The sequence below is a fragment of the Heterocephalus glaber genome, unplaced genomic scaffold (assembly GCF_053883595.1).
Source record: "Heterocephalus glaber isolate CG9 unplaced genomic scaffold, H.glaber_assembly_v1.0 deba00000331, whole genome shotgun sequence".
Classification (NCBI taxonomy): Eukaryota; Metazoa; Chordata; class Mammalia; order Rodentia; family Bathyergidae; genus Heterocephalus; species Heterocephalus glaber.
In genome coordinates, this window is record NW_028258142.1 from 54,578,920 (window position 1) to 54,601,398 (window position 22,479).

The 22,479-nt window shown below is 37.6% G+C and overlaps 1 long non-coding RNA gene across 1 annotated transcript; it reads left to right on the plus strand.

The window, feature by feature from the left end:
- The first annotated feature begins 1,820 nt into the window (after positions 1–1,820).
- LOC147830139 (uncharacterized) lies at positions 1,821–10,117 on the plus strand. Its single transcript, XR_015442720.1, has 3 exons — positions 1,821–2,116; positions 4,110–4,237; positions 9,976–10,117. It is a non-coding gene; the product is annotated as an uncharacterized LOC147830139 (long non-coding RNA).
- The last annotated feature ends 12,362 nt before the right edge of the window (positions 10,118–22,479 follow it).

The window sequence follows — 22,479 nt, forward strand, 5'->3', positions numbered from 1 at the left end:
TGTCTAGCCTTGCTTAACACACGCAATGACTTTCATTTTGATTTAATACTAAGTGCTTTAATTGGGCTTATCAACCTTAAGGTTTGCATCTCCAGGTTTGCTCTCAACTCCATAATTGTGTTGTGTGCGCACTTTACCCTCTGACATGCCCTACTCTTCACTCTCTTTGTTCTCTTCTTCACCTTCAGGCTTCTGCATCCTCCAGCGCCTCTGCTTGGCATGCTTGTAACCCTTCTCCCCTGTATCCTCTCTGCCCTTGTCAGGACACCTGCTCCTTAGCCTATTTATTTCCATCCCAACACTGTACTATCTACTGCCTCTCTGTGATCCTTCAACCCCACACCCTTTCCTCCCATTTCTGCACCGTTCACCATTTGCTAATCTGGGTCATGTCCACACTGCTTGCCACGAAAGACTCTAAGCAGTCAGAAGGTGGGGATCATGACATACTTAAGATGGAACCCCAGAGGCTTTGTTCAGGTCTTGGAAAAGAATACGCATCCCAAAGTCTCCAGAACAGATAAATGTGTACATAAATGAGGGTTCATGGGCTTACTAAAGGCCTCTGAGCCTCACTGTCTACCTATGGAAATGGGCTTCAGAATCAGCTTCAGAGGGCTCTACTGAGAATCAAATGAGATGAAGGAGGTGGAACACACTATTCAATTTCATTTACAATATACACATTGCATAGATGTTTGTGGAAACCAAGGCCGAGTCTTCTTCACGTTAAGGATACTGTAATCACAAGTGGATGCCTCACACTGAAACACTTTTTTAGAACTTGTCCTAGACAGGGAGGCAGCCACTAAATCCAAGGGAACCTTGTTTAAAATTGTATCATGTTCTGGTGGTAGCTGTCAGAATTCTGACTCCAAACAAGAACCCTAGACATTTCACGTGATCCATATACCTGGCTTTGATACTAAATATAAAGTTTGAAGTATTTGTATACAGATTCAAAACAAGGTGGAAGGAAGCAACCCCCAGAGGAATACAATGGGATACTGTTTCATGTAGATTTTTGGGTACCGCCAGGCCGACGAGGCATTGAAATGAATTAAGTGAACGATTTATTTATTATTGCTTAGAGTTATTAAGATGTTCTGCTCCGAATGGCTCCCTTGGCCATCATTCCAATTAAGCGAACAAACCATTTCTCTGGGTGCTGCTTTAACGGAATCTATTGTCCTTTTTAATCTATGTTGTTATCTATATAGCTCCCCTAAATCTATGTTTAACATTTTGGGAGGGTTGTGAAAATTGAGCTAAATACTATTACTTAGTTTTTCTCTAATATGTTTAATAAACTATTTGGCACATGGAATTTTCTTCTGTGGGAATATAGACATAGTAGTAAATTTTACTCATATTCTTCCCATTCTCCTTCTCCACTTCCTCAATGCCTAACTCCAAGCTTTCCATATTATTGCTGTCTCAAAGGCAAACAAATAAAGTGGGGATACTAAAGGTGTTGGAAGGATTCTCTAGGATATTACACTTATTTATAGAAAAGATAGGCTACATAGAACATAATACACTGGGTCAGGCAGGGGGTTCGTAATTAGGGTTACATAATTGTGGCACATCTATATAATCAGGGGTTATTTGTCATTAAAAATAACATTTTCCAAAAAATGTTCAGCCTATGAGAAATTAGAAAATGATCAGAAAAAGGGAAATTTTAAAGCAAATTCTGTAACATGCATACAAATATATAAAATATGAAAAACATGGAAAGAGACACACATTACTGAGAAACGGTAACTGAAAAGACATCTTCATTAACTGCTCATCCAAGCCAGTCCTGGGAATCCTGGGAGCTCCTGGTGGCCGCAAAGGTTCTAGCTGGGGAAGGGAAGCCAGGTCGTACCTAGAAAGCACTTTTATGTGTCCACACCTATAAATGCCTAGAGACAGCTCAGGGCAAAGGAATATGAATCTCCCAGGATCCAATAAGTTGCAATCTCTTCTCCCATTCTAAATAATTAATGATTTTTACATTATCACTTCGTATTGTTTTTCCTTCCCGATTGTGAAGTTGACCCAAGTACATGTCATCCACCCATCTCTGATCCGAGTTTGGTGCTGCAAATAGAAGTACAGCACTCAGAAAGTGTGTGAGGAATTGCGTTCTGAACTCATTTCACCTTTTCTTCCTGTTGAATATTTTTTAGATTATAAAAGTGCCACATGTCCATGACTAAAGTTTTGAAAAACTCAGAAAATGGTTTTAAAAAGAGAACTGATGTATCTATAATATCATCACCATGATCATGTTCTATTTCTTCCAGTCCTTTTGCCATATATATATATATATTTGAATGTATATTACATCATTTTATTTTAAATATCTGACTTTTCCTTTTTTATAACTTCCTAATTTCTTCTGCCATAAAAACATTTTGAAGTCATGGTTTTTAGTGGTGAATACCCTCCCACAGTATAACCGTTTGGCCACCTTGACCCACCGTGCTGTGATATATGTAGGGTATAGTTTTAATAAAACCTACTGAGTTGTATTGGCTTCAAGGCCCCCAATATCTGGATTTCCCTGACAATAGCGGATCACAGCTGACTTGCTTTTAGAGAATAAGAAAAAGTGGTTAATTCTGAGCTACTGTGGTCTGGTAAGTTTTCAGAAACAAAGCCAGTATTTGGGACCATCCTTTCTTGGAGTTTGCCTTGCTTGGAAAGAGTGTTCTTCCTTTTTAGAAATATATGAAATATACTACCAAGGGCTGATGACAATGACTACATGACTGTCTCATGTCCTATAACATTTATCTTTGCAAAAGTGCTGCTGAATTAGGGAAAACTTCCCAACCTGGTATACAACCAACAGACCAGAGAAAGTGAATACAAACCAGCTTTGCCTCCTCCTCTCAACCCAATACATAAGAATATCTCCCAGCACTCATTTGTTCTGCTTCTTCCCTATTCTTTTATAAAAGGGTAAAATATACCTTTTTTCAAATAACATGTACTCTTTTCCTAGCCGGCCCTGTAACTTTCCCAATGTTCTGAAGGCAAACACTTCAAAATACGAAGTGCCCCAGGTTAGCCATTTTGTCCCATACCAATAAACAAAATTACTCTCTCTCAGACCTAAGCATACAAATAGATGAGGCCACAATTGCAACAGAGCAAAATGGTGCTCCTACAGCTTTTTACTCTGCATGTGTGTGCCCACGTGAATGTGTGTGTGTGTTTGTGTGTGTGTGTGTGTGTGTGTCTTATACAACGACCATCTGAAAACTAGATGTGGCAGAAACCAATCAGATACAATTAAAATGGATCTCATGATAGCTGGCTCCCCCTCCTTTTCTTTGTCCCAGAACCCTTCAGGCATGGACTTGTAACAGAGCTTAATGGCATGTATCTGGTTGGAAAACATCTAAAAGAAGAAACAGAGGGAAAATACAAAAGCTCACAACTGGCTGAATAGAACCTGTGATTGGGGACTAATCGGTGTTACCTCAGTAGGAGCCTGAGTTGAAATGATGCGCCAAGGGACAAATAAATAACTCTCTGTGTAAAAGGGCGATTGTGGGAAGGAAGGAGATGGGGAGAAAAGGAATGGAGGAGTTCATAGCATGAAAGTCAGAAATTAGTCTGAAACCAGAGTACTAGAAGGAAATAGAATTTAGTGAATTCTCCTCCCCGCTCCCTTCCCCCAGATGGGGATGCTACAGTATCAGAATGAAAGGCAAAGTCAGCCTGCCCTGTTAGCAGTGATGACGTTCAGAAGCCCCACTATTAGGAAGTGGCATTGTTATTCCGTGTTTTCACTCTCCTGCTCCTTGTAGCTTGGGGGCATGTCACACACTTGTAAGAACTTTACCGGAGTGTTGATGCAATATTGTGTCAGTAACTGAGTGATTTGTTTTTCCTCTGGACATTGATTGAAGAAATTCTTATTACATTTTATAGCTTGCTTGGCCTTCGTATGAGAGTCAAGACATAAATTGGACCATAAATTGGCCTCTGTCAGAATCTACATCGGAATGACACCAAATACATGTCATCGGGCTTGTGTTCTAGCTAACAGCAGGAATCCACTGGTGCTTGTCATCTTGATCAAATGTTCAGCTCACTCCCTTTTCCAGCTCCTGCCTCTACTTTGAAGAAAATATGGTAAAGACCCTGGCAAATTTGCTGTTTGGATTCAGCAGTGTTGTACAGCAAAAAGAAAACAGGTGGACTTAATTGATTGGTTCCAAGTTAAGTCTCCACTGTGAGTATCAGAGGTAGGATGCACATAAATAAAAGTGGATGCAAAGAAGGAAATATATAGTTATACAAAAAGGACAAGAAGGTATACATAACAGATATATTTATCCCACAAGTAAAGCCGGGACTTGATGATTCACGAGTGGCAGAGATACGGTTGACTTACAGAGATTTGTTCTCTGGAGTAAGATAAACTTGTCATTTCAGTTCCTACCATTATGGACTCTGAGCAGAAAATCAAATTTTTGCAAGAGTTAACTCATGTTATCAATGAACACATGCAGCCATGTGCATTAATTTAAAAATTCAGACGGTCTTTCCAGATATAAACATACATTACCATTTTAGTAAGATTTGATAATTTGTGAGAGAAAGTTTGCATGTTTTAACATCAGAAAATAAACTTCTATATTAATATATTTACTTCTCAGTGATTTTTGTAAGTTGGTGACCACAGTGTGGTTTGGGCACTGTATAAAATTACACATGTCCTATTTTCAGAAAATATCTTTCAAGTCAGTAATTCATGAACAGTATTAAAGCATATTAGCTTAGTTGAAAACCTTAATAGAATCATAGCCTTGGAAAAAATGAAGATTTTTATCAAAACATTTCTTACAAAGAAGCTTTACATCGAGATAGTTTTATGGGTGAATTCTTTCAATTTTTCAAGCACTGGAAAAATCTGATGCTAAATAAATTTTTGCATACAGAGAAATATGGGGAACATCTCAATTTGCTTTGCAATACTGTTATCAGAACTTGACCAAAAACCCCACCACAACTACCACTCATACGCTGCAAGACTGTCTTATTTACGATCACAGATACAAAAATGCTGAATAAAATATATTAGTTTACCCCACCAGAAGATAGGCTAAAATACAACATCCAATGAAGATGGTGTTAAATCAGGCACATTTTCAGTATGTCAAACGATCTAATAAAAAATTATGTGATACACCAATGAATATAGAAACACATGTTTAATTCACTACCCATTGCTGATTTCTTTTAAAAAAGACTTACAAACTGGTACTAAGAAAATGCTTTTCAAATAAGCACCTCAATGCTGCTTGGATTTGTTAATTCTATTGTTTCTATTTTGAATGAGTTGTTGATGTGAAACAACAAAATTCAAAAGACATAAAAGTTTATTCACTGAATATAACACTACCTTTCTATTCCATCAGTCAAAGCCCTTCCCAGAAGCAGCCACTAATGCTGGTTTGTGATTACCCATATGGAGACACAGGTGTATTCAAATAAATACACACATATCAAATTTGTTTATTAAGGAGCCAACATCATTCCCAATATAAAATCTTAGACCTTCAAATTAGGTTCAAGGAATACTTTTACTACTTTTAGTATTTCTCTGACATTTTTTCACATTGTGGTAGGGAATAAAACAAAATAAAGAATGTACATTTATTATAAAAAGATGTAATCACTTTTTTTACAGGTTATGTACTAAAATACTCTTTTCTAAAACCATACAGATAAACTGCAAAATTATTAAAATTACTCAGAGGGTTTTGTAAAATAACTGTATTAACATATAAAGCCTCTATATAAAAACAAAAATTCTATTCACAGAGGTAACTAAAATCTAGAAATGAAATTAATAAGAAATAGGAGAATTCTGGGTAGGACAGTTTGCTTTTTTTCTGAGAATCAAAAAGGCAAACATTGTACCTGGAGTGAAAAGCTGAGAAAAAATATAGGTAATTTTGATGGGATCACGTACTTTTCCTGTTCCCAATCCCTAACTCCAAGCTATACTAAGCACACAGTTATACATATTCTTCTAAATTCATTTACAGATTTAACAAAACTATAAGAAATTGATAGTCAGAATGGAAAAGATAATATTTCAAATACCTTTAAAAAAGATTATTCAGTGGTTCTGGAGCACGTGTCTTACCATTTGCAATATTCTAATACACTTCCACCAAAATAAATTTCAGATAAATTTAAGTGTTAAACAAAAAAGTACATCACAAAGCTATTAGAAGAAAAATAGATCAATATTTAATATGAGTGTAGACAAGGTCTTTCTAAGCAAGACATTCAAAAGAGAAACTCTAAAAGATCACTAGATTTTGCCATATAAAATTAAGTTGAAAGGAAAAATGAAAAATTTGAAAAATTTTTCAATGTTTATAAACAAAGTAAAGCTTGGTAACTTCAAACTCTATAATCACTCTTGCAAATTAGAAAAATAGCAATAATACCAAAGATCATGAATAATGAACATGCATATGCAAATGAATATGCAAATATCTGATGTCTTCAAATTAACCCAAAACTGAAAGTAAAGGGGTGGAAATGAAGGTGGGACCTAGGTAGGTGAGTGAGAAAGACTAGGCTGAAAAGTTAGGAAAAGAATGTGAAGAATTTCCTGGTTGGGGGAGACTGAGAGGGCCAAGTCAGATAAGGATTGAAAAATTGAATTGGATTTAGTGGTGAGGAAGGGACATAAGCCACTCCACAGAAGACAAAGAAATAAAGATGGCAAACATGAACTGTTCTTTAAAGATGCTTAATTATAAGGGGGGAAGGGAGGGCAGTTGGTGATGGGAACTTCAGGTTAAGATGGAAAAAAATATTTTCTGGTTTTGCTGATCAAAAGAAACCATGAAAGGAAAGGTTGAAGAGATAAAGCAGAGAAGAAAAAGCTTGTAGAACAGAAGTCCATGGTCCAGAGCTCTCCCTTTCCATGTATGAGAATAAAAGAGGGAAGAGTTAGAGAGTGTGGCTCACTCAGTGTGAGGGGTTGGGAGCAAGAACAGGAAGAGTTCCTGCCAAAAATATTCATATTTCCAGCAAAATAGGTGATGATTTGCTAAGACAAAAAAAGAAGGCTGAAGGGACATAGATATAAAGATTTTGGAGAAGAGTTGACAGCAATGAGTAGAGAAAATCAAGATTGTCCATTTTTTTTGCATTTATATCATGTGAATTTCTAGCCCCAGCCCCAGCAGTCTGGTTGTGGCTCTCCCCAGAAATAATCAGCATCCTAAATATATGCACAGGGAAGGATAAAGAGAATATTCTATGCTCAGCCAGATATGTGGTTATCAAAGTAAAATAGGGGAAGAGATTGAAGATTGTCATAATTACTTTTTGTGTTGCTGAGACAGAATACCTGACACCCAAAGTGAAAGGAGAAAAGATTTATTTGCTCACAGTTTGGAGAGGTTTCAATCCATAATTGGCTGCCCCAAGGCAGGGTGGCTTGTCAGAGGGGCATGGCAGAGGAGAGCAGCTCATGGCAGGCAACAGGCAGCAAAAGGAGCAAGTAGCAAGTGAACAATGACAGCAGCCCTCTTTCTATCCCTTCTATTCTATCTAGGATACACACCCTTAGGACAGGTAACATTCACACCCAGAGTGGGCCTTCCCATTATCAACATCCAAAACTATGCCAAACCAGTCAGTGAACTAATTTAGTAATCACACACCCTTAATCCCAGCATCACACACTAGATCCAGCCACCTCTGAAAAGCCCCACCTATGACTACATGAAGCTTTGGGGGGACATCTAGACACAAGCCATAACAAAGATACAAGAAAAAAAGTGACTGCTATAATTTAGATGTAAAAGGTCTCCCAAAATCCATGTGTTGAAGTTTTGGTCCCCAGCATGTTCCTACTGGAAGGTGGGAGAAACTTTAAGAGGTAGGGACTAAAGAGAGGTCTTTAGGTTATTGGGGATATGGCTTTGTGAGATTGTGAGAGGTTTTGCTCCCCATTTCTGCCATTGCTCTCTAGCACCCTCACTGGAAGCCTGAAAGCAATAAATCTGCCTGATGATGGGCAACAACTTCCCAAACTGTGAATCAGAATAAAACTTCTGTCTGTAATTTGATTGCCCCAGGTATTTATTACAGTAACTGAACATTGACTAAATGGTAATGTTATGGGTCAGAACTGGAGCGCGAAGGAAGTAAAAATATAAGGAAGCTCCTCAATAAAGAAAAAGCTGCTGAGATGCTCTGGTGAAGCCTTCTAAGAAGACATATAATTCTCATCCATCTTGTGGTATGCCATGGTTACCTTGTCAGCTTGTCTGTGCTCCCATCCTCATACTGGTCAGAGTTTCCTTTTCTCCAGATTCAGGCCCCATTGCTCCTTACTTTTTGAAAATGCTCTCTGGAAACCTTGTCTCAGAGCTAACAAATGTTTTTGTGAATTTAATCTCTTCTCTGAATGTTCTGTTCTCCTCCCTACCTCAGATCACCCCCATTATAGTAAGGCTACTTCCAATCCTAGGTGTTAAGACCTGGAGACAGTTGCAAAGTGGGAAAATGCATATTGGAGATTACATTTGACAGAATCTCACTTGAAACTTTCCAAATACTTGAGTTCTTGGTGTTATTGCATTAGATCTGAAAGTAATCAATTGGATATAGGAACAGTTCAGGAGTAGATAGAATGCCTGCTGAAATTTTTACACTAAAAAATGGAAATGTGTTGCAGCTTCACTCTCACTTAAAGATTTCTAATGATGAAGAAATTCTAGATGATATCAGAGTCACTGTGATCATGAAAAAATTTAGTGCAGGAGAGTGAAGTCTGACTTAAATATTGCTTCACTATCTTTTCTATAGAAAAATCTTTGAGAATCTCCTTGAACCATTTTCTTTGCATTATTGAAGAGATCTTTCCAGAATCTCAGTTTGGTCATAGTTGATAAAGAGGCTCTATCAACATGATTCACAGTTCATAAACTTGTCTAATAAATGAAAACTCTGATGAACAATTCTTATTAAGCCTGGCTGTTCCCCACGTTTGTCTCCTCCCATACTCCTTCCTTCATTTCAACTGCTCTCCTTTGAAAATATTTTGGTAAGCTTCCTTTGGGAATAACAGAACTATCAACCAAAACTGTATCGCTGATCAAACATGGTTTTCAAAATTAGTCTTCATAGTGATTCATCTGAGTGCTTTAAAAATTTCCTGATAGAATGAAGCAATTTTCTAAGTGCTGAATAAAATTTGATATTTAACTAGCTTCAGTACAGAGCTGAGGTTGATAGTTAAAATGCTAGATGGGCAGATAGAAGCTAGAAAATAGGACAAACCGCTTAGGTGAATAAGGAGAAAAGCTCTACAAATTAGAAGTCAATAAATGAAAAAAATAAGTATATAAATATACACACATGCATATGTACATGAAAACTTACATATATTAAAAGATATATTTATCTTGATGGGAAAATGACACATTCCAGTATTATTTATCAAGCCTATTACTATTAACCACTGCATTAGTACATTATTTTTTGTGAACCATGTTAAATAAATAATTAACATATGTTATACTGTGACATTCTCAAAACTATCCTATGTGGTAGGTATTATCAGTCCATCTTCCAGCAAAAGAAAATGAGATTCAGAGAGTTTAAATAGCTTCATACAGGAAGTACATGGCAGATAGGACATTGGGACTTTTGACCCAGGTATTCCTGGCACCAAACTTTCCCCCTTGTTTCTATTTATGGAACAAAAAGGGAGTGTCAGTCATGATGAATTCAAGGTATCATCTTGGTGATGAAGAGTCAAGATGAAAGGAAGAAGCCCAAAGTCAGGGTGCATAAAATGGGAAAAGAAAGTAAGTTTTATATCAGTGGTTTCCAAATTTTAGTGTCTAGGGCATCCTTATGTGAAAGTTTTTAAATGGTGGCTCCCAAACATCTTTCCGGCTCTCAAAAGCACTATTTTGTATGTTTCAGGTAGGCTCCAGAGTCTGTCTTTAACAAGTATCCAAGGTGATTCTGACACAGGAAGTCCAAGGAGCATCCTATGAGAAACTCTGCTTCAAGCTTTGGATCCCAGGAAAAAAACTGCAACCAGATATAAAGACTTGATGAGAAGGTTAGTCAGTCATGAAGCTTACACTCCTGAGGGTGTACAGTAGTCCCCACTATCTGTAGGGGATACATTCCAAGACCCCCAGTGAAGGTGAAAAATCATGGATAGTATAGAACTGGGTGTATATGATGATTTTTTTCTTATATATAGATACTATTTTATGAAGTAGACACATTAAGAGACTAACAACAATAAATGAGAAAATATAACAATTACAACAATATATAATAAAAGTTATTTAAAATATATAAATTGTTTAATTCTGAAATTATCCACCTGATAATTTCCGACCACTTTTGACCATGGATAGCTGAAAATGAAGAAAGCAAAACCACAAGGAGAGACTACTGTATTTGTATGAAGAGAAGGAAAACTGGACAGAGTTTATTTCTTCAGCAATCAAAAGAGGTGCAAAATTTCATCTCAGTTCCAGAAATAAGAAATGCAAAGATCAATGGGAATAGCTGTAATGCCAAAGATAGATCTGAAAGGAAGCTTATCTTGGTTACTAATCATTACAATCATTGTAATCTGATGCACCCGAACTATCTGCTTTTGGATTGACTCAGAGAGAATGGAAGAAGGAAAGATTCACCATCCCTTCTTGTGATTTTTATCTTAAATATAATCACCCAATAAATATTTACTAAATACTAACTACATCTTGGGGTCTGTGGTAGGACTAGACACAAACTAAAAATTAAGTATTATTCTTCCTTAAAGAATTGGGAACTCTAGGGGCAGAAAACATTCTGAAAGTTTGTAGCCTAACATAATAATTAGGCTGTATGCTTTGGAGGCACAGAAAAGGAAAAGGAAAAATCAACTTCCTGGGGAGATGAAGAAATGTCACCTTTGAGCTGGAAGGGTCACAATCATCATATGATATGAGACTGTGATGGGGATGAACCAGATACTGAAAAATGTTGGCGGGTTTTCCTATGGTTTAAAATCATGGATTTAGACTTCATGGACTCTGAGTGCTTTGCAAGATAGATTCAGATCATTCATCAATCCCTGCATATATAAAGTAACTTTGATATTTCTTTGTACTTTTCTTGGAAGTTCATATATATTGTCAGAATTCTAAGGGATTCTGGACCAAAGGGAAAGAGCTTTAAATAAAGCTATAAACAAAGGGAAGGCAATATATATACAACCAAGAAGTATATCATATTTGTCTTTTAAAAATGTAACTTTTAGTGCAATAAAATTGGAGATCAATAACATAAGAAACAGCAAAACACCCACAAACACATGGAAATTGAATAACACTCTCCTGAACGACCAATGGATCACAGAGGAAATGAAAGAAGAAATTAGACAGTTTCTACAAGTAAATGATAATGCCAGTACAACATACAGGAATCTGTGGGACACAATGAAAGCAGTTCTACACGGGAAATTCATAGCAGTGAATGCCCATATTAGGACAACAGAGAGAACTCAGTTAAATAACCTAATGCAGAACCTCAAGCTCCTAGAAAAATAAGAGCATAACAAACCCAAAGCTCATAAAAGAAAGGAAATTATAAAGATCTGAACAGAAATTAATACAATGGAGACTAAGAGAACAATACAAAAAAATCAATGAATTGAAGAGCTGGTTTTTTGAAAGAATAAATAAAATTGATAAACTTTTAGCCAACCTTATCAAAAAAAGGAAAGAAAAGGCTCAAATCCATGCAATTAAGAATGAAAAAGGTGAAGCCACAACAGATCTAGAAGAAATTCAGAGGATCATCAATACCTACTTTGAGAATCTGTACTCTAATAAAATGGAAAACACAGAAGAAATGGACAGATTCCTGGATACATACGAATTGCCAAAGTTAAATGAAGAAGACATAGAAATTCTAAACACCCCAATAACAATGAGTGAAATTGAAAATGTAATAAAAAATTTACCAACAAAGAAAACCCCAGGTGCTGTTGGGTTCACTGTTGAATTCTACAAGACATTTAAAGAAGGGCTATCACCATTACTCTTTAAACTCATCAAGGAAATTAAAAGGGAAGCAAGGCTTCCAAATTCTTTCCTGGAAGCAAGTGTTACTTTGATTCCAAAACCAGGGAACGACTAAACCCAAAAAGAGAACTACAGACCAATCTCCCTAATGAACATAGATGCAAAAATCCTCAACAAGATACTGGCAAACAGAACACAGAGTGTCATCAAGAAGATCATACATCCTGACCAAGTCGGATTTATCCCAGGGATGCAAGGATGGTTCAACATCTGTATATCAATAAATGTAATACACTATATTAACAGAGTCAAGGACAAAAACCATATGATCATCTCAATAGATGCAGCAAAGGCATTTGACAAAATCCAGCACCCATTCATGATAAAAAACGCTACAGAAAATTGGACTAGAAGGTCTTTATCTCAACCTGATTAAGGCTATCTATGAAAAACCAACAGCCAACATCATACTAAATGGTCAAAAACTGAAAACTTTCACACTAAAATCAGGAACAAGACAAGGATGCCCACTATCACTGCTCCTGTTCAATATTGTTCTGGAAACATTAGCCATAGCAATTAGACAAGTGAAAGAAATAAAAGGAATAAAGATAGGAAAGGAAGAAGTAAAACTGTCATTATTTGCTGATGATATGATACTTTACACAGAAGACCCAAAAAACTCAGTCAAAAGTCTTCTAGACCTAATTGACAGATTCAGTAGAGTAGCTGGATACAAGGTCAACACTCAAAGAACAATAGCCTTCTTATACGCAAATAGCAGACGCATTGAGAGAGAAATTCGGGAAATAATTCTTTTTACAGTAGCATCTAAAAATATGAAATATCTAGGAATCAACCTAACAAAGGAAGCAAAAGACCTCTACACTGAAAACTACAGCACTCTGAAGAAAGAGATCGAAGAGGATATAAGAAAATGGAAAGATATCCCTTGTTCCTGGGTAGGAAGAATCAATATAGTGAAAATGGCTGTATTTCCAAAACTACTATATACATTTAATGCAATACTGATTGAAACTCCAACAATATACTTCACAGAACTAGAGAAAACAATCCAAAAATTCATTTGGAAGCAGAAGAAACCTAGAATAGCAAATGCAATTCTGGGCAACAGAGACATGGCTGAGGGTATCACAGTCCCCAACTTGAAACTATACTACAAAGCTACTGTGATAAAAACAGCATGGTACTGGCAAAGAAACAGACCTGAAGATCAGTAGAATAGATTAGAAGATGCAGAAACAATTCCAGACATACTCAGCCACCTCATCTTTGACAAAGGAGCCAACCACCCTCATTGGAGAAAAGATAGACTATTCAATAAATGGTGTTGGAAAAACTGGATTTCAACCTGCCAAAGATTAAAACTAGACCCATATCTATCACCATGCACTAAACTAAGATCGAAGTGGATTAAAGAGCTAAATATCAAGACAGAAATAGTAAACTTGCTGGAAGATCAGTTAGGTAGAACTCTCAATGACACTGGCATAGGAAAAGACTATGAACAAAACTTCAGTAGCATGGGATCTAACACAAAGAATCAACAACTGGGATCTCATCTTATTAAAAAGCTTCTGCACTGCAAGAGAAACTACCAACAGAGCTAAGAGTTAACCTATAAAGTTTTAGCAGCTGTACCTCAGAAAAAGGTCTACTATCTTGAGTATACAAAGAATTGAAAAAAATCAGACCCCCCAAATTCAAAGACCCAATTCAAAAATGGGCATCTGAAATGAACAGACATTCCTCAAAGAGGTAAAAAAAAAATATGAAAAAATGTTCAACATCACTGGTCATTTGAGAGATGCAGATGAAAACAACACTGAGATTCCACCTCACCCCACAAAGAATGGCTGCTGTCAAGAAATCAACCAGATTGAAGCTCATCCAGTCCCAGCACCCAGAAGGAAGCTCCCCCACTGCCATCCCAGGCTCCTAGAACAAAGAAGCTCAGCTGGTCCCAGCACTTGGAAGGAAGCTCCCCACCACCATCGCAAGCTCCGAGGGCAGAGAAGGTAAGCCGTGTGGGTGCCAGAAGCACCCCCTCCCCTGTGGAAATGAGAAAACACATAAACAAGCCTCAAAAACAGACTTCCAGATCATCTACAGCAACCCCAAAGGGAAACGAGTTGGAGCAATCTGATACTCAACCATCTGGACTCTCTGAACTGGCAACAACAGAGGATCTGGGAAAAATGAGATAAAAAATAATTACTCAGATAACAGCAAAGATTTTGCTCATGGTTCAAGACATGATTAATAAATCTAGAGAGGACACAGAAAAAAAATAGAGGATCTGAGGAACATGATGGAATCCCAACATAGGAAACAAATGGAATCCATAAAACAGATGCAAATAGATTTCCAGGAGATGAAAAACTCCATCGAAAGTCTGCGCAGCAGAATGAACCAATGTGAGGATAGAATTTCACATATAGAAGATAAGATTGCAATTAGTGAGGAGGAAAAGAAAAATTGCTTTAAAATTGTAAGGGAGCACAAGAAATTAATCCAGCAGCTGCTAGACGATGCAAAGAAGAATAACGTAAGACTGATTGGAGTCAATGAAGAAAGAGGAGAGAGTGCAGATGACATAAAAAAACTGTTCACAGAAGTGATGGCAGAAAACTTCCCAAGCAGGGGAAAAGAATTTGACATAGAGATAAGTGAGGCATATAGGACTCCAAATAACCTTGATCAAAAAATATCTACACATAGGCATATAATAGTTAAGAATCCAGAAATCCAACAGAAGAACAAAATTCTACAAGCAGTGAGAGAAAAGAAACAAATCACATACAAAGGAAAGCCCATCAGAATCACAGCAGACTTCTCAATGCAAACCCTCAAGGCAAGAAGAGCTTGGAGTGATGTATTTCAAGACCTAAAGGAAAACAGCCTCCAACCCAGATTGATGTACCCTGCAAAACTATCTTTCAAAATTAATGGAGAAATAAGATACTTTCATGATGAAGAGCACCTCAGGAACTTCATGAATATCAAACTGGCACTCCAAAAAATTTTAGACAATACTCTAGGAAAAGACAATGAGGATCACAACCCCAGGAAACCCAGCAGAATGAATCCATTGGGCATGACAAATTAAACGCCAAGGGGAGGAATCCAACAAAAGGAAAAAGTCATGACAAGGCTTTTAAAACTTTTGACTTCATCTCCCTAATGAGTGTATAATTCAATCTCATTATTATACTGATTAGTATTTTTCTGATTCTAGAGTTGCACACCATTCCTTGTGCTGTACTGGCTATTTATCATCTTCTTATGTCTACATTTTAATTGGGTGGTCTATTAATGAACTCTAAGAATCCTTTATATATTCTGGTCATAGGTTATATGCATTGGAAATATGGTCTTTTTAAGGACTACTTTTCATTTTAATGATGTCATTTAAAGTTCTAAATTTTGATGGAATCTCATTTATCAATTTTTTTCTTTTATACATCATGTCTTTTGTATCCTAGGTAGTTCTTGCGTACCCTGAATTCATAAATGTTTTCCCTTATAATTTCTTCTTAAAGTTTCATACTTTTAGGCTTTCTTATTTAAGTTCATAGATCCCTTCAAGTTATTTTCATGTATGGAAAAAAGGGTTGAGGTTAATTTTTTATATACAGATACCAGGTGTTCTAGTGCCATTTGCTGAAAACACTATCTCTTCTTTGGCTCTTGAATTGAGTTTATATTCTATAAAATGTTAATGTTAAATAATCTTTCAAAACTCAGTGGGCCATATATGTGTGGTTCTATTTCTAGATTCTCTGTTTTATTCCAATGATCTATATGTCTTTCCTTACACCAATACTGCCTTGATTACTGTAGCTTTAGAAGAAGTGTTAAAATTAGGTAGTAAACGTCTTCCAACACTGCTTTTGCTTTTGTTTTTGTTTTTGTTTTTAACTTTTCTAGGTCCTTTGTACTCCTACATAACTTTAAAATGTCAATATCCAGTTCTTCATTTATAGTAAGTATACACAGTCCTGAATTTTTATATTTACCCTGTGTTTTCTAATCCTGCTAAATTCAAGTACAAGTTCTAGGGGCTCCTAGAGATTTCTTAGTATTTTCTCTGTAGATGATCATTTCATCTACATATAAAGATTTTGCTTCTGCCGTGCCAATCCTATCCTAGTTGTGTCATTTTATTGCCAGACTATTTTGGTGGGGCCTAGGTTTCAAAGTTCAATGGACAGATAAAGAGTAAGCATATCTGCCCTTGTTCCCCACCTTAAGGAGAAAGCATTGTGTCTTCTCCATTCATATAAGGGGTTTTTGCTGGAAGTATGGAGTATATGTCTTTAATCTGTTGAGAAGTTTCTGTTCTATTTCTAGTCTCCTGATAGCTTTTACCATGAACAGCTGTAGAATTTAGTCCAATACTTTTTCTCCAACTAGTGACAGGATCATATGGCTTTTTTCTTTCCTCTGTTAAAATGATGACTTTTGGGGATGGATCTTCCAATCCTGAACCAACACTGCCATCCCTGTAACAAAACCACTTTCTATATACTGTCAGATCTGTCTTCTAATTACTTGTTTTGTGAAACAAATTTGTATCTATGTTCATACTTTTTTCTTCTATTATCTTTATCCAGTTTTAGAATTAGCACAATGTTGATTTCCTAAAATGAGGGGAGATGTGTTTCTTCTTTTTTCTGCTTTAATTGTTTGATATAATTTATCAGTTAAAATGCATATGAGCCTGCTGTTGTCATATAGGTAGGTTTTCAAGCTAGGAATATACTTTCTTTAATAGGTGCTATTCAAATTTTATATTTCCTCCAGAGTTAGTTTCATTAATTTGTCTTCCAAAGTACTTCTTAGAAGTTGTCAAATTTATTTCAAAAAAGATTTTTGTAATATGCTTTCTATATACTTTTAAATTCTGTAAAATCTGTGGTAAAGTCTTCTAGATCTTAATAGTGTAATTTAAAAAATGTATAACTGATATTGTGTAATAGGAAGAAAAGGTCTAAAAGAGAAAGGTAAATGGGAAGGGTAGGGGAAGGGAAAAAAGGGAAAGGAAAAAATATGAGAAGAGGAAAAAAAATGGAAACAAGGTCTTTGCAAATAGGGAAGGGTAGGCAAGGGAAGGGGGAAAAAAATAAGAACCAAGAGACTCATGTAATGGTACAAGATCCCAATGATGAATGTAACTGTATTTTATACCAAAAATTTACCAATAAAGTTAATGGGGGAAAAAAAGGAAATCAACCAATAACAAATGCTGGTAGGGGTGTGGAGAGAAAGGAACCCTTTTCCATTGTTGGTGGAGTGCAGACTGGTGCAACCTCTGTGGAAATCCATATGAAAATACCTCAAAGAACTAGGACTAGAGGTCCCATTTGACCCAGCTATTCCCCTGCTGGGTATCTTCCCCCCAAAATTAAAAGAATCATACCACAGTGATATATGTGCACCTATGTTTATAGTGACACATTTTGTAATAGCTAAGGTTTGGAAACAGCCCAATTGTCCATCAACTGGAAACTGGATAAAGAAGATGTGGGGTTTTTTTTATAAAATGGAGTACTACTCAGCCATAAAGAATGAGAAACTAGAGTCATTTATAGCTAAATGGATGCATATTGAGGCCATACTCTTAAGTGAAATAAATAGGACCCACGTGGTGTAAATACCGAATAGTTTCTCTAGCATGAGACACTGTAAGTGTAAATAAGGATGAAAATGATTTAAATGAATAATTGATAATTTGAAATAGGAAAAGGTCCAAAGGCATAGGGGTAGTGGGAGGGGAAGGGGAAAGGAAAAATTATGAGAAAGAAAAAAAATAGAAACAAAGTCTATGTAAATAGGGAAGGGTGGAGGGGGTGAAGGGAGCACAGGTAATGGGAGAAAAAAGAAGAACTAAGATGCAAGGGTGTGGTGGAGGAAAGCTGTGCACCTTCATGGCGAACAGGAAGCAGAGAGTGAGAGCCTATGCTGTTCCATGTAGCAGTCATCTCTGCAAATGCCCCTATAGACACACCTGGAAGCATGTCTTAATCCAATCACATGAACGATCAAACTTAATTATCACAGGGTTGGAAACAGAGAACCCAATTATGGGATTATTGCAGAAATTCTGGTGAGAGGATGGTGGTCAAGACTTGTTTCATAGATAGGTATGAGAACAGTTCGGATTCTGAACAAACTTTGAAGGTGGATTGGGCAGGATTTTCTGACAGTTGGATTCAAGTGTGGCTTAGAGGGGGGAAACACTCCCAGGGTTTTGACGTGAAAAACTAGGAGGATAGATTTGCCATCACCTGGAAAATAGAAGGCTATGGGAAAACCAGGACTGTGGGGGAGAAATCCACTCAGGGTGGGGATAAATTTGAACTATCTCCTTGCTACCCAGGAGCAGATGCCAGAAGGCAATTGGATGTATGAGTTTGTAATTCACTAAAGAGGTGTGGGCTGAGAATACAAATTGGGAGTTCATCATTAGACAGTTGTTACTTAAAGCTGTAGGAATGGTTGAGCTCAATAAGGATCTAAGTGTAAGAAGAGAAGAGGACCAAAGGAGCTGGAGAGACAAGAAGGAATTTCTAATATCCCATTTGATTTTATATTTTTCCAATTATTTTTTATTAATGTGGTATCTGAAGATAAAGGACTTTGGGGTAACAAAACCTCAGTTCAACTCCTAACTATATCACCTGCTAATTGCTTTGTGACTTTGTTCACATTGTTTTACCTTCACTTGCTGGTTTTTTCATTTTCAATGTGGAAATACTAAAGTGATAATAATAAAAAATAATAAATTCATAGGTTTACTTTGAGGTTAGGTGATGTATTTAGCATGACACTTATCAAATAGTAAATACTCAATACATGTTATCTGATTGTATTAGCTTTCCTCTGCCCCTTGGTATGTAGCCAGAAAGCGTCTTTTTATTTCTTTTTTTGTTTTACTTTTTCTGATGATGCTGGGGATTAAACCCAAGAACCTAGGGCCTTGCACGTGCTAAGTATACGCTCTACCACTGAGCTGCAGTTCAAGCCTGAATCTCCATTTTTTGAGCCAGAGTCCCAAGGTGAGCACCTGGAGCCTGAAATTCAGCCTGAGTCCTAGTGCAGCTCATTGAGTTATTCTGCAGAACACCTGCTCTTAAATGGCTCAACTTATAACCATGCCCCTCTCCCCACCACACCTCCTCCTAACTCGTGGTATTCATCATGTGTCATGGCACTTGAAGTGCAGGGATTAGTTTACTGTAGCTGTGACCTTGAAGACAGTTTGCCATTGAAGGTCCACTTTTTAAATGCTTTATGGGAATATCCTGCTGCTTAGGATAGCAATTTAAAACAAAAAGGTTCAAATTCAGAACAACTAGGCTTCCTGTGGTAATGACTGATACAGAGTCAACCTTCAGAGCCTGCCAACAGGGGTCTCCATCCTTCCTAATGGTTTCTTCAATAGTCTGGGCAGAGTAAGAATTGCAGTTGCACTGTAAGCGCTCAAGAGGCAATAGTGCTATAAACTTCGGTAACTCTACATTGCCTATCACATGCAGCCATTCTTGTGCATCATAATAAAAGTGTTATATGCATGTGAATTAAAAATAAATGGTGACAAGGAAAGAAATATTGGCAAAATATAATTAAAAATACTGTAACCGCTGACAGATTAGTGGGTTAGGAAAAAAATGTAGCTACAAGAAGACAGCTTTGAAAATAATGAAGCAACCGAGAATGAAGTTAATGAGATTGAGAAAATGAAGAAAGAGAATTTACAGTACTATCACACATCAAAAAATCAGAATATGGGCTTCAGTCTGATGTTTCTTTGTAAAACTGAAGCATGTCTAGCCCTGTTCCTTGCATCAACACACTGACTGATTTGGTGTCCTCCACTCATCCAGAAAGCAGATTGAATGACACAGCCTCGCTTTAGAAACAACAGTAAGCCTGGAAGATCAAGCTGTCTTGGTGCCCACCTGTGGCTCTGAAGGGACTTCTAAGCTGTGCAGGAGATGAGCAAAGTAAAAAAGAATCCATGTGTTTGCCAAGTGTGTATCGCATAGCTATAGAGCTCTGAACCTACAGGGCCATTCTGGAAATTTTGATGACAAGGTGCTGTTTCATCAGGCATCAATTTGAAGGCCTAATCCTACATGTATTGAAACACAGGTAGACTGGTGGCCTTTTAGATAAATTTGAGGAAAAAAAGGGGGGGCAAGTTAAGTGGTGATTTGTAGATGAAATGTGAAGAAATTTGCAAGAGAAAAAGCAAATCAAAATTTCAAGTTATTTTTCATAAAATTTCTATAATGATATTCCACACACTGTTCTAGGCACATGAATCCAAAAAGGAATACACCACACACCCCGCTCAGTGATCCTGCACCTTCAGCCAGGAAGAGACACACACAGAGTCATAATACATCATGACAGAAGCATTGTAGATGTGTGTTCACGGCACTGGGGGCCCCGAAGAGGAAGCACCTGGGCTTCACAGGACAGAGGTTTCATCTGCTGGGACTTGAAGCCAGGTGGGAAATGCCAGAGAAAGCCACTGGGTATTGCAGGCAGAAAAGGCCACATCATGAAGGCAAGAGAAACTGCAGCTTGCTCCAGGGCCAGTATATCTTGGCCCTTAATAGGGTAAGAGTGAAGAAGGGAATAGCAACAGAGAAGGTTGGACACCCAGGCATGGATCAGGTCATAAAAGATCAGGTCATGTACACGTGTTCAAACATTCAGCTGCCACCCAGAATCATTTAGAGGAATGATCTGAACACTTGGAAATTTTAGATTACTTTGTCTGAAGTGTGAAGAATGGTTTGGAGGGAGTCTTAATGGGATTAAGAAAATGATCAAGTTAAAATAAAGGATAACAGAGCCTTAAATTAAACCAATAGCAGGGTTGGCCTAAAAGGAGAAGGAGGTTGGAAATTGAGAAGTATTCATATGTTTGGTTCAAGCTGTGAAGTCTAATTATAATGAAAGATGACTGAACCAGGCTTGTAGTTTGAGGGAGTAGATAGTAGATGAAGTTATTTATAAAGATAATGATTTGGGGGGTAAGAGGAGGTTTAGGATGATGAAGAATGAGTTTGACTCTTTACCTATTAATTTGACAAAGACATCTAAGTGAGGAAACAGGATACATATTAATGAAATCCTTGAGAGCTATCTGGACCAGAGCTATAGATTTGGTGAAATTTAACATGTTGACTTGTGGTTAAAGCATAAGAAAGTATAAGGTTGGCCTCACAGTGCTTGAAAAGCGAGAAGAAGGAGGGCTGAAGACATAAATATCAGATCACTTTTTTTTTTTGGTACTGGGGATCAAACTTGGGTCCTTGTGCTTGTGAGGCAGGCTGTGGAATCACTGAGCTAAATCCCCAGCCCCAGGGTATCACTTTTAAAACGCTATTAGAGAGGAGATTCAACATGGCTGAATAGAGGAGGAACCATGTTGGAGCTACTCAGAGAAAATCAACTAAAAACACAGGTATTGGAAGGAAGGGGGAGACATACACCCCGATGTCAAGATCAATCTGAAATAAGAGACTTGTAGATCAAAGAAAACATAGGCATAGCCCATTATAACACAATTATCCAGCTCACAGGGCTGACCATGGGACTTCCACCAGTGTGTGGAGCCACAGTCATTCTCAGGAAGTCCCCCCCAAAATGGAGAGACTGTAAATGTGTGGCAAACTCAATCCACACAGGATAGTTCTGGAATATAAGGCCCTTTGCCTCTTTTGCTTTCCTGCAAACAGAGAACACTGCAGCCTGGCAACAAATTTCACTGGCACACACAGGGGCAAGTGACCAGGAAGCTAATCCCTCCCCAAGGGCTGACAGTTTTTTTTTTTCTCTCTATTTTGTGCCATAGTGACTGACTGGAACCTTTAGCAACAACATTAGGGACAAGAAGCAGCATTGAGAATAGTGAGTGGAACCACATCACCACTAGCAATGCAAGCAATCTCGGGCAATGGCAGGGGGACAAGGAGGGCAGCGGGAGAGAGGAGCCAGTGGTGTGGAACAGAGAGGGCTGTGCAAGATAGAGAGGGGCCAATTGTACAGGGACTGGGAGCAGCCTCTGATTGGCTCTGTTTGAGGACATCACAGAAACTGGGAGAGCAACACAGAGACAAACAGGGTAAAGAGACATGGGCAGACCATCCACAAAGCTGTTGGCTAAAGACTGGCTCCAACCCCCACATACAGAGGCCAAGATCAGCCCGTACTCAGCACTAAACCTGCTGAAGACTTGGCGGGGTCCCCCAGTAGGGATTTGTACTCTGACTTGGACACCACCACAAAACTCTGGGCACCAGAGGAAATTTCTTTTGCTTCTTTCTCTCTTTGTTTGTTAATTTGTTTAGTTTTC